Source organism: Amblyomma mixtum, chromosome 3, assembly GCF_055824585.1.
Source record: "Amblyomma mixtum isolate Tamu chromosome 3, ASM5582458v1, whole genome shotgun sequence".
NCBI classification, from domain to species: Eukaryota; Metazoa; Arthropoda; class Arachnida; order Ixodida; family Ixodidae; genus Amblyomma; species Amblyomma mixtum.
In genome coordinates, this window is record NC_143014.1 from 118,294,347 (window position 1) to 118,304,708 (window position 10,362).

At 44.5% G+C, this 10,362-nt stretch overlaps 1 pseudogene; it reads right to left on the reverse strand.

Annotated features, from left to right (window-relative positions):
• Positions 1–4,279: 4,279 nt before the first annotated feature.
• On the reverse strand, positions 4,280–6,284 carry LOC149351544 (uncharacterized; annotated as a pseudogene).
• Positions 6,285–10,362: the final 4,078 nt, after the last annotated feature.

Here is a 10,362-nt window from a genome sequence, read left to right on the forward strand (position 1 = left end):
TGCCGGCTCTGGTATCAGAATAAATGTCGCATGTAACGCCAAGAAGAACAGTATTCGAGCGGTTTTCTCACTCACCAAGGCGCTCGCTACATCCACCGGCATCGCAGCGCTTTGGTGACGTTACGGTGTAGGGGATGTCAATACAGGCCTCGTTGCGAGATAGTTTTCCATTGCATCACACAGGCGGAGTTTGCCTCGCAGGGCTGTGTCATCCCTGTGATAATTGGCAAACATTTGCATTTCAAGTAGCCACGCTGTAGCACAATGTAAGGCTTCGAAGGAGCTTACTGTTCTTAACAGCGGCATTTCTTTAATTTTCTCTTCGCAAACGCACGCTTTGTAGGCGGTGTGATTTTCGCTGTGTACGCAGCGCTGTCTCAAATGAGCGAGAGAAAAAACAGACAAAAGGCATAGGAGAGAAGAGCACACGAACGCGGCGCTGTGCCGAGCAGCTCCGTGTGCGCCTGCGTGCTCCTAATCTCGGGGGCCGTCGAGACGAGCGGCAGCCGGGAGAAAAGCGCCCTCAGCACGCTCTGCTCACGCTGAGACAAATTCTTCCGGCGGCAATTCGGCGAACACTGGCCGGCGCGGCCCAAGGTGTCTTTCTACATGATTTATGTCGCCCCAGAAACGCCGCGCGGCTATTTTGGCGGCATCAACGCGCTGCCGTTTTAGAGAGTTGGGCCCCGGGCCCGCGGCGCAGCGCTTGTGGTGCTCCGGGGATCTCGAGGGCCGCGAGGAAAGCGGAGGGGGGAAGACACCTCTTATCTTCAGATATTGATGGCCCACTTCGTGCACCGCCGGCGACGGGTGGTCGTTGGGGGGAGGGTGGGGAGACACGCCAGCAGCCGGGCCGAGAAAGAAAGAAATGCAGTGCGCGATGGAAAAGACCAAGTCTCCCGAAAAGAGCGCGCACTCGTGCGCCTGGATCAATCGTCTTTTTACTCTTCCACTTTAAGGAGGTCGAGGATTATGCAAATGACGTCGGAGCGAAGCTCTTCACAGAGCTCTAGATAGCACACTCGGCGTACTTTTGTTTTCTGTTAGGTGAGAAGTGGCGTCACTCCGGCGCGTCGACAATTTTTTTTTACTCCGCTCTTCTTTTTGCTCGGGGGGAGGGAGGGGGGGGGGGGGCGGACTAATTGAGAGGGGCCCCAACCTTGCCACTCAATGTGTGCGTGCAGCCGGTGGACATCTGTCGCTCCCGATGCGTGTCCTTATTTATTTGTACCCGCGTACCTTCACCCTAGAGGTGTAAAATTCAGGAAGCCACACAGTGAGTAGTGATTCGACTTCGCAGTGAAATTCGTAGCACCTTATCCCAGTCGGCTACTTTGAGAGTAACTTCCGTGGCGACACTGGCGGGGCCCCAAATCGCCAGTGAAGAACTAAGCAACATAACTAGTGCCTATTGGTAGGAGGAAATAGTTCTAGGCTACACGGAATAGCTGGAAGCGCATGCACAGTTATTAACTATCGTTAAACAGCAGCTGCAGAATAACCGAAAGCTTGCCACTAGGGGGGGATCTATATATTCTGCTCAATGAACTTATTTATCGTTGTAATCATGGTCCTCTGGCTCGCAGCGAAGCTGAAGGAGTTTTTGTTCACCCTTCGAATGCACCCGCATACTATGCCAGCAATACGGGCCCTTCCGTCTGTGTGCCGGCATTCGTAAGCTTACGGCTGTTGGCGTTCGTGCTAACGCCACGCAGGCTAAATAAAAAACAATATTTATTTATTTATTTATTTATTTATTTATTTATTTATTTATTTATTTATTTATTTATTTATTTATTTATTTATTTATTTATTTATTTATTTATTTATTTATTTATTTCAAATACACTCATGGCCCTGCGGGCATTACTGAGGGGAGTGGAACAAGCACAGATAACAAAAAATGAATACAAACACGGGTTACAGGACTACATATTGTTCACTGCAGTGATTATTACAAATTTCAACAATGCATGGAAGCTTAGACGAAGAAGAAAAAAAAAACGATAAAAGAGAACAAAAACCTACAAAAACAAACTACAAATCCGAAACACAGAGATCATGTCGCACTACTAACCGAAGGGCACACATGTCATGAGCAAGAAAAGCAGGCACTCAACTTTTTCTTAAAATGCTCGAGATCGTCGGCAAGTGCCACATCTGCTGGCAAGTGATTCCACTCGGATGATGTAGTTGGAATGAAAGAATTTTGGCGAGCAGTAGTGTGACAAGGTAGAACGCCCACTTAGCGTTGATGGTGCATGCGCGATGAAACATACGTGGGTAGAATGAGCAAAGCGTTTTTCAAAACATGATTGAAATTGTATATCTTAAAAAAAAGACAGAGTCGTGAAATTTTTCGGCGCAGTAAAAGTAATGGTAGTGACAATGTGCTTTTCATTTGTGTGAGACTTGATGCACGGCCATAGTCGTGAAGGATAAAACGAGCGGCACGGTTCTGAACAGCTTCCAAAACAGATATAAGTGACTTAGCTTGAGGATCCCATATCGACGCGGCGTATTCAAGCTTCGAACGAACCAGTGCTTTATACAGAAGGAGTTTGACTGTGCATTAGAAAAGTTTCTTTTTATGTAACCGAGCATGCGGTTAGCGTTTCCAGTAATGTAGGTGATATGCTGGTTCCAGGATAAGTTTGATGTGAGATGTACACCGAGGTATTTATACGAGGTAACCGGGGCTAACGAAGCACTGTTGATGCTGTAAGAGGCTGATGGCGAGACGCCTTGACGTGAAAAGCGCATGGCTTTGCATTTTGATGCGTTTAAAACCATTTTCCATTTAATGCACCAGTCAATAATACAGTTAAGATCAGCTTGCAATAAGTTGACTTCATTAGTGTTTTTAATTTCACGGTACAGTATGTAATAATCTGCAAAAAGTTTGATCGAGGATTTTATATTGTTAGGCAGATCATTAATGTACACAAGGAATAACAAGGGTCCGAGTACCGATCCTTGTGATACCTCAGACGTAACCGGCATAGAAGAGGATTGAAGACCGTTAACGTAGACAAACTGCGAGCGATTAGTTAAAAAACAACGAATCCATGCTAGAACATTTGGGTCGATATGAAGATGAGCAAGCTTATACAACAGAAGACTATGGGACACTTTATCGAAAGCCCTGCAAAAATCTAAAAAAATGACGTCGACCTCTGAACCTTCATCAAGAATCGAAGGAATATCGTTGCTGAAGGATAACTGTGTTTCACAGGAAAACTGCTTCCTGAAACCATGTTGTGTAGGTGTGAAAAACGAAAATGATTCAAGAAAACTAGCTAACTGAGAAAAAATTATATGCTCCATGATTTTACAGGAAATGGAAGTTAATGATATTGGACGATAGTTAAGGAGTGAATGTCTGTCGCCAGATTTATGGAGTGGAATCACTTTAGCCAGTTTCCATTCGTGTGGTATATCTCCTATTTGAAGCGATTGTTCACATATCTTCAGTAAAAAAATTGCGGAGTACACTTTAGTATTCTTCAGGACTTTGGTAGTAATGTTATCAGGCCCGCAAGAAGAGGAGATTTTCAAATTGTTAATTATGTTAATAATTCCGTCATAACTAAACCTGACAGGGTCCATTGGAAAGCTTATGTTACATGCATAGTCTCTAATATCAGTAATGTCAGTCAGTTGCGGTACTTGAAAATGCTGCACTAAAGGTCTCATTAAAGATGCCAGCGACGTCAGTGCTTGGAATAGGGTTTGATAGAGAGTCAACGAGAGATACAAGTGACTGGTCTCGTTGATTGACAGTACTCCAAAATTTTTTTGGGTTGCTCGTTAGAAGCGTCGGCAATGTCACATTAAAGTAGTAGTGCTTCGATTCCTTCAAAGACTTCTTGTAACTGTTAACAATTTTTTGGAGTGCTGACCAGTGCTCACGCTTTCCAGAAGACTTAGCTTTGCGGAAAAGCCTCCTTTTTTATTTGCCAGACGTTTTATTGAGCGGTTGTACCATGGACACTGCCGGTTGGTTAAAAGCTTTTTTCGAGGAATATACAAGTCGACCAGCTCGCAAAGCTTGTTTCTGAAAAGGTGCCAATTTGTATTTACAGATCTATCGTTGAAGTTTGCCAGAAATTCGTCAAAAAAGTCTTCAAGTGCTTTATTGATCGCAGTGTAATTTCCCTTAGCATAATCATATATTAGTTTTATATTCTTATACGACGTTCGAGCAGGCAAGTTCAACATGACATGTAATAAAGAATGATCGCTTATACCTGATAAGTAGGTAATATTAGATACAGAATCAGGGGCTGTTGTTAGCAACAAGTCTAATACATTGGATGTTGAAGATGTGACCCTCGTAGGCTGCGTTATTACCTGAGTTAAGCAAAAGTCTGAACAAACATTTTAAAAATTAGACAATTCTGACGTAGCGTTGGTAGTGGAATACGGAAAGCTATACCAGGTAATATTAGGGAAATTAAAATCACCAAATAAAAAAAAAAAACCAGGAAAATTCGGAAATTTGGCACACACAGCGCTTAGCGTGTCATGAAGTTCACTGGAAAAACCAATCCCAGTGGAAGGCGAACGGTAGCATGCACAAAATACAAGTTTTTGATATTCAGTCGTGATCAGAACACATAAAAACTCCAGTGTCGTAGGAATATCAATGTGAAGGCTATAAAGATGATCCGAGACGGCGAGCAGAACACCGCCACCCCGTGCGACTGCGCGTTCACGGCGAAATATGGAGTACCGCTTTTCGGTAGCGAGGATTTCCGTGCTTTTAACAGAATCATTCAGCCATGTTTCCGTTAAGACAATAATGTCGGCCGACGTGGTATCGGCGGCACAGGAAAGGTCATCACGATTTCGCACAACACTGCGTATATTGGTGAAAAGTACTGAAATTCCAGAGATCGGCTGCGCACGCGGACGAAAGCGCCCAGCCAGCTATCTCGAATCATCAGAACCGCCCGCGGCACTAGAATCAACACGTGAAGTAGTAGCATACACGCTAGTTTGTTCACAAACTCTATCACTTTCAGCACAATAGGTGTAGCATTTTTGTTTAAGAATAACCGTACGTGCCTCAGTTTAAAGCTCGTGTTAGGCGCAGTTTCCTTCGCAAATTCTACCAGTTTTTTTCTAGCATGCCTTGTAGATGGACTAAAATCTTCAGACATAGAAACATCTGAATCTTTCAGTTTATACTGAGCGTTTAAAAGCATTTCCTTTGTTTTGTAGCTGGAAAATTTTACCATTTTTGGTCGCGTTTTGGTAGGGTCTGCAATGCCGATTTGGTGAGCCCGGGCGATATCAGTACTAGAAATGGTAATTCACATTTCTTGCTGTATTGCATTCACAATTTTTTCTTCTGATTGCAACCATGTTTCGGTGGCTCCGGCGCCTTCAGATATACCAAAAAATAAGAGGTTATCTCTACGGGATTTATCTTCGAGGTTATTCATTCGGGCCCTTAATGAGTAATTTTCTTTGGCGAGGCATTCAACAGTTGCTTTGAGAGCATTCAGGTCCTGACGGAAGGATTCAAAACCCCCAAGTTTGGTCTCAACAGTGGTAAGCCTGTTTGAAATATCAGTAACCTTCACGTCTAGTTCCTCTTGATTGCATGTAATAGTTTTAATTCAGTTCAATATTTCGACCTGCCCCTGTTCAATGCTTGTTGAGCGGATTCTTAGATCCTCCAGAAGGGCGAGTATGACACCACTGTCAGATTCGGGCGTCGGGTTTTGAGTGTTGCTACGAGTGCTATGGCCAGGGCCAGGGTTTAATTCAACGTCTCCGGACAAGAGCAATTTGAGCACACAATAACACTGCCATACATTTTCCAACAGCACTTGTGGGCAATGGAGCATAACGAGGCAGACATCATTTGAACGCTTGGATGAAACTGGACTAACCTGAAGGATGAAAAAACGAAAGACATTGGTGAACCACATCGTGTCGCTGCTCCCATGCCCACTGAAGGGGTGACGACGGTGCATCCCAGTTTTATCTTCTGCGATGGTTGACGTCGATGTCGATCCGGGGTAAAAATCTTGCGAAGCGGTGATCAGCTGCGTCATGAAAGCATTCCATGGGCCGCTAGAGCATTTGTCGCTTGGCGCCGGCGCACTCCCGTCAAAAAGCGCTGATGGAATTCCATCGTGGCACAGAACTGGATCTGAAGCGACGCTGCCAGTGCAGAGGACAGGAAACTGAAGGATGAAAAAACGAAAGACATTGGTGAACCACCTCGTGTCGCTGCTCCCACGCCCACTCCAGCGCATACTCCACTCCATCGCACTCCAGCACATGAGCGCATATTTCGTTCGATAGAGCACTATAATACAATGAAGAGACCATTTGTTCAATTCTAGGGGAGCACGATCAGCGCTGCATGATTTCTGTTATTACATGAGGAAGACGAACAATTTTTTTCTGAGAAATACGATACTGAAGAACCAGATATACTATACCAGCATCTCTGCAATCCGTGATGACAACCTGGTCAACTCCATCTGCAAGCATTTCAGGCTTTGAAAAGAAGAGAAGAAGTGTTGTTAGGCACTGGGCGATTACCTATACCCAGTAAAAAATGCCGCTAATATCGCTGCAGGAATATGTGAGCGAGAATATGACGTGCATGGCCTCGCACAGCTGAGCCAACCAGACTTATTTCGAACGAGATAAGTTGTTTATCTCGTAGGATGGGCAGCGTAGGCAACGATGGCGTAGAGGTAGAGCATCCGCCTCGCGTGCAAAAGGACCGGGGATCAAATCCCGGTGGCACACAACTGTCCGCCGAGTTAAAATAAAAACCCACGTGTCCACGGAAATGCATAACCAGGCCTGGGGTGCGGCCGACCTCGGTGACCACAACCTACAAAGCAATCCCTCACCAGAACAGGATTTGGCCGCCCAGGTGTAGCACTTGGCCACAACCTCCTATATGAACAAGTCCCCAGCGGCTGCGGAGCAACTGACCATGCAACGGTCAGACCTGTGACGCAGCGGAGGGTGCTAATAATCTCTGGCTCCGGACAGGTCGCTGTTGGAAACTGAACCTGGCAACGTTTAACGCTAGAACACTATCTAATAAGGCTAGTGTAGTACTACTGTTGGAGGAACCAGCGCGTATTAAATGGCATGTCACAGGGCTTAGTGAGATTAGCAGGACAGATGAAGCGTTTACAGTGTTAAATGGTTGTCACGTACTGTGCTATCGTGGATTAACGAAGCGACGAAAACTAGTTATGGGCAAACGAGAAAACAGGAAATGAACGCGGAAGTGCCCCAATGGCGAAACTAAAAGTTAAATAGACTTTATGCTACGCACTCACCCTGGCATTGTGCAGGATGCGGAGGTCCTCGGAAAGGTGCACTGTACCGACCACAGGGTGGCAAGGTCTCGAATTAGCCTAAATTGAAGAGTAACCGGAAGAAACTACTGAAGCGGAAGGTCGTTGACGAGTTAGAATTAAGAGGGAAGGTAGATGAATTCAGAATGTCGCTGCAGAACAGATATTCGCTTTGACTGAGGACGACGTCCTTTATGTTCAAGCAATGAACAATATCCCACGGCCATCATTACCGAATGCGCAGTAAAAGTAGGACGTAGTCGGTAGGTCGGTTCAACAGGATATCGACAAGCCGTCTATGGAGAAAAAAGATCTGATTAAAAAACGCCAAAGCATGAAGGCGTCTAACCCCACAGACAGAACAGAACTGGCAGAGCTATCAAAGTTAATCAATAAGCGCAATGTAGCTGACATAAGGAAGTTTAACATCGACAGAATCGAGCATGCTGTAAAGAACGGAGGTAGCCTGAAAGCGGCGAAGAGGAAACTAGGTATAGGCAAAAACAAGATGTATTCGTTAAGAGACCAAGAAGAGAGTGTCATTAGCAATATGGATAAGATAGTCAAAGTAGCCCAAGACTTCTACACATATTTATACAGTAGCTAATGTAATGAGGACTTTAATGAAGGAGGCAATATCACACAGCAATGCGACATCCCGCCAGTAAGGAAAGAGTAAGAAAGAAAGTTTGGGGAGCAATGAAAAGGGAGAAAGCAGCTGGTGAGGATCAGGTAGCAGCAGTTCTGTTGAAAGATGGAGAGGAGACTGTTCTAGAATAGCTAGCCACCCTGTAAGCGCAATGGCATATGACCTCGAGCGTACCCGAGAATTGGAAGCACGCTAACATCATCTTAATCCATAAGAAAGGAGACGACAAGGACTTGAAAAATTAGAGACCGACCAGCTTACTCTCCGTTACCTATAAGTAGAGAACGGATTTTAGGCAAATGCCTATTTTTTTTCAACGCTTCATTGGCGCACCATTTTTACATATGAGCACGAATTAGGTGTTGACAGTATGTTTAATACTCTTTTTATAGTGCCTATAAATGCCTATTTTGCGTGTCAGTGCCTATAAATGCCTATTTCCGACATCGGTGCCTAAAAATGCCCTATTTCACAGAAAAGGGGCCTGAATACGCTGTGGTTTTGCTTTCAAATTCTGTTTGCTTTCGAATCCATTTCGGTTTTGAGTAGAACACACACGTGGCAACATTAGACGACCTCGTCAGTTGGCTGTGGTCAACACTGCACGTATACGCCGGCTGTGTACACAATACCAACCACGTCAGCTGAAAATATCGAAGCAACGTTTTTCCTATTTTCCGCCATTTTATCGTGGCAGCTTGTTGATGAATTTGGCTGTTAAACTGGTAGTTGACCAGATGGCACCACATTTCGGAAAGCATACGGAGTAAGTTATAGGTTCGTCCAAATAATTCCCAGTTGTTTCCAATTGAAACCAACTGTAGAATGTTCCATAAACCTGCTGGAAACAGTTTAACTGATTTTTTTCTGAAGATTTTTTTCTTCCTGAAGAACTCAGAAAGCACTTCAAGGACGTTAATGGACTTATTGCTTCAGTCAAGGGTGTGTTTTTGAAAGCGCCTTCTCGTGTGTGCGCGTTTAAAGAGCAGTTGCCGGAAGTGCCTCTCCCGCCGGAGCCTATCATCACACGTTGGGGAACGTGGCTGGAAGCCGTTGAATACTACAACTACCACCTTTCTGACCTGAAGACCGCCATAAACAGTTTCTCAGGGGACGAGAGTGCTCTAGTCAGGAGGGCTGAAGCTGCCCTCTCTAAGGACAACCTCCAAGGAGACCTCGCGTACTTATGCGCTATCTTCACTTTTGCTGCAAGCACTATAAAAAAAAATGGAATGTGGTGGTGTAATACTACCAACATCGGACTAATTGAGAATGTGCAGCAACGAATCGCTGCTCTTCCTCACGGAGAAGTTACCGAGAAAATCCGCGCAAAGTTGCAGTCCGTCTTGGACAAAAACGAGGGGTTCTCAGTCCTCAAGCAAATTTCAGGAGTACTTACCGGTGAACATTCTATGATACCGAACAGTGTAAAGCCATCAAATGTTCCTAAGTACAAGCACGCTGCTGTAACATCCGTTGATGTTGAGGCATTCCTCTTCAGCATACAAGCTTGTTCTTACTGATAAGAGGCATAAATTTGAGTCCATCAACCTGGAGTTGGTGCTTGTCTGCTACTGCTTCCATAGCTTTAACAGTGATTTCTAGATGGATGATGTTTATTTTACCATGCATCCTCATGGATGCACGTAGGCCTGTGCAGAACTATAATTATTTTCGGCATATTCCGCATCAAGCAGCACTGTGTGTAACATTTTCTAGCATCTCTTATTTATGGTTTCCAGACCCTTCTAATGGCAAGCACCATTTGATAGTCGCGTGGCTCCAGACATGAGAAGCCACAAACTATAAAACACTGTTCAATTCCTGTGTGAGCGAAGACTGAACTCATTTGTTAGATGCTTTGAATTGACAATGTTTCTATCAATTTCTAAATACATGGCCTCCTGTTAAGGTGTTCATTGTTTCTACTTTTGTACACGAGAAGCGGATTGTTTGTTTTTAGGTATACCAAAGTGTTTTAAAACGGTTGGTAACCGTTCTTTTGTTCTGCTAAAGCATGTGTATCGCACGAAAAGTTGCGCGACAGCCTTAAAAAAAAAACGGATTCTAATGTTCGCGCCTTGCTTAAGGTCCCAAATCATTCCTGCTGTGTTTTTGTTTTATTTTACGGCAGGTTTTGCACTCTGAAGTTCGGAACTGTGTGCACTTTTGATAAAGTTTATAGTGCCTATTTTTCTCCGTTGGGTGCCTAAAATGCAATTTTAGCCGCCTATTTATGGCGCCTAAAATCTGCTTTTTAGTGCCTAAAAATCCGGCCTCTACCTATAAGGTATAAGCTGCCATAGTTCTTCATAAAGTCAGCAATAAAATTTCACTAGGAAAGGGTGCCACGCAGGGAGACACGATCTC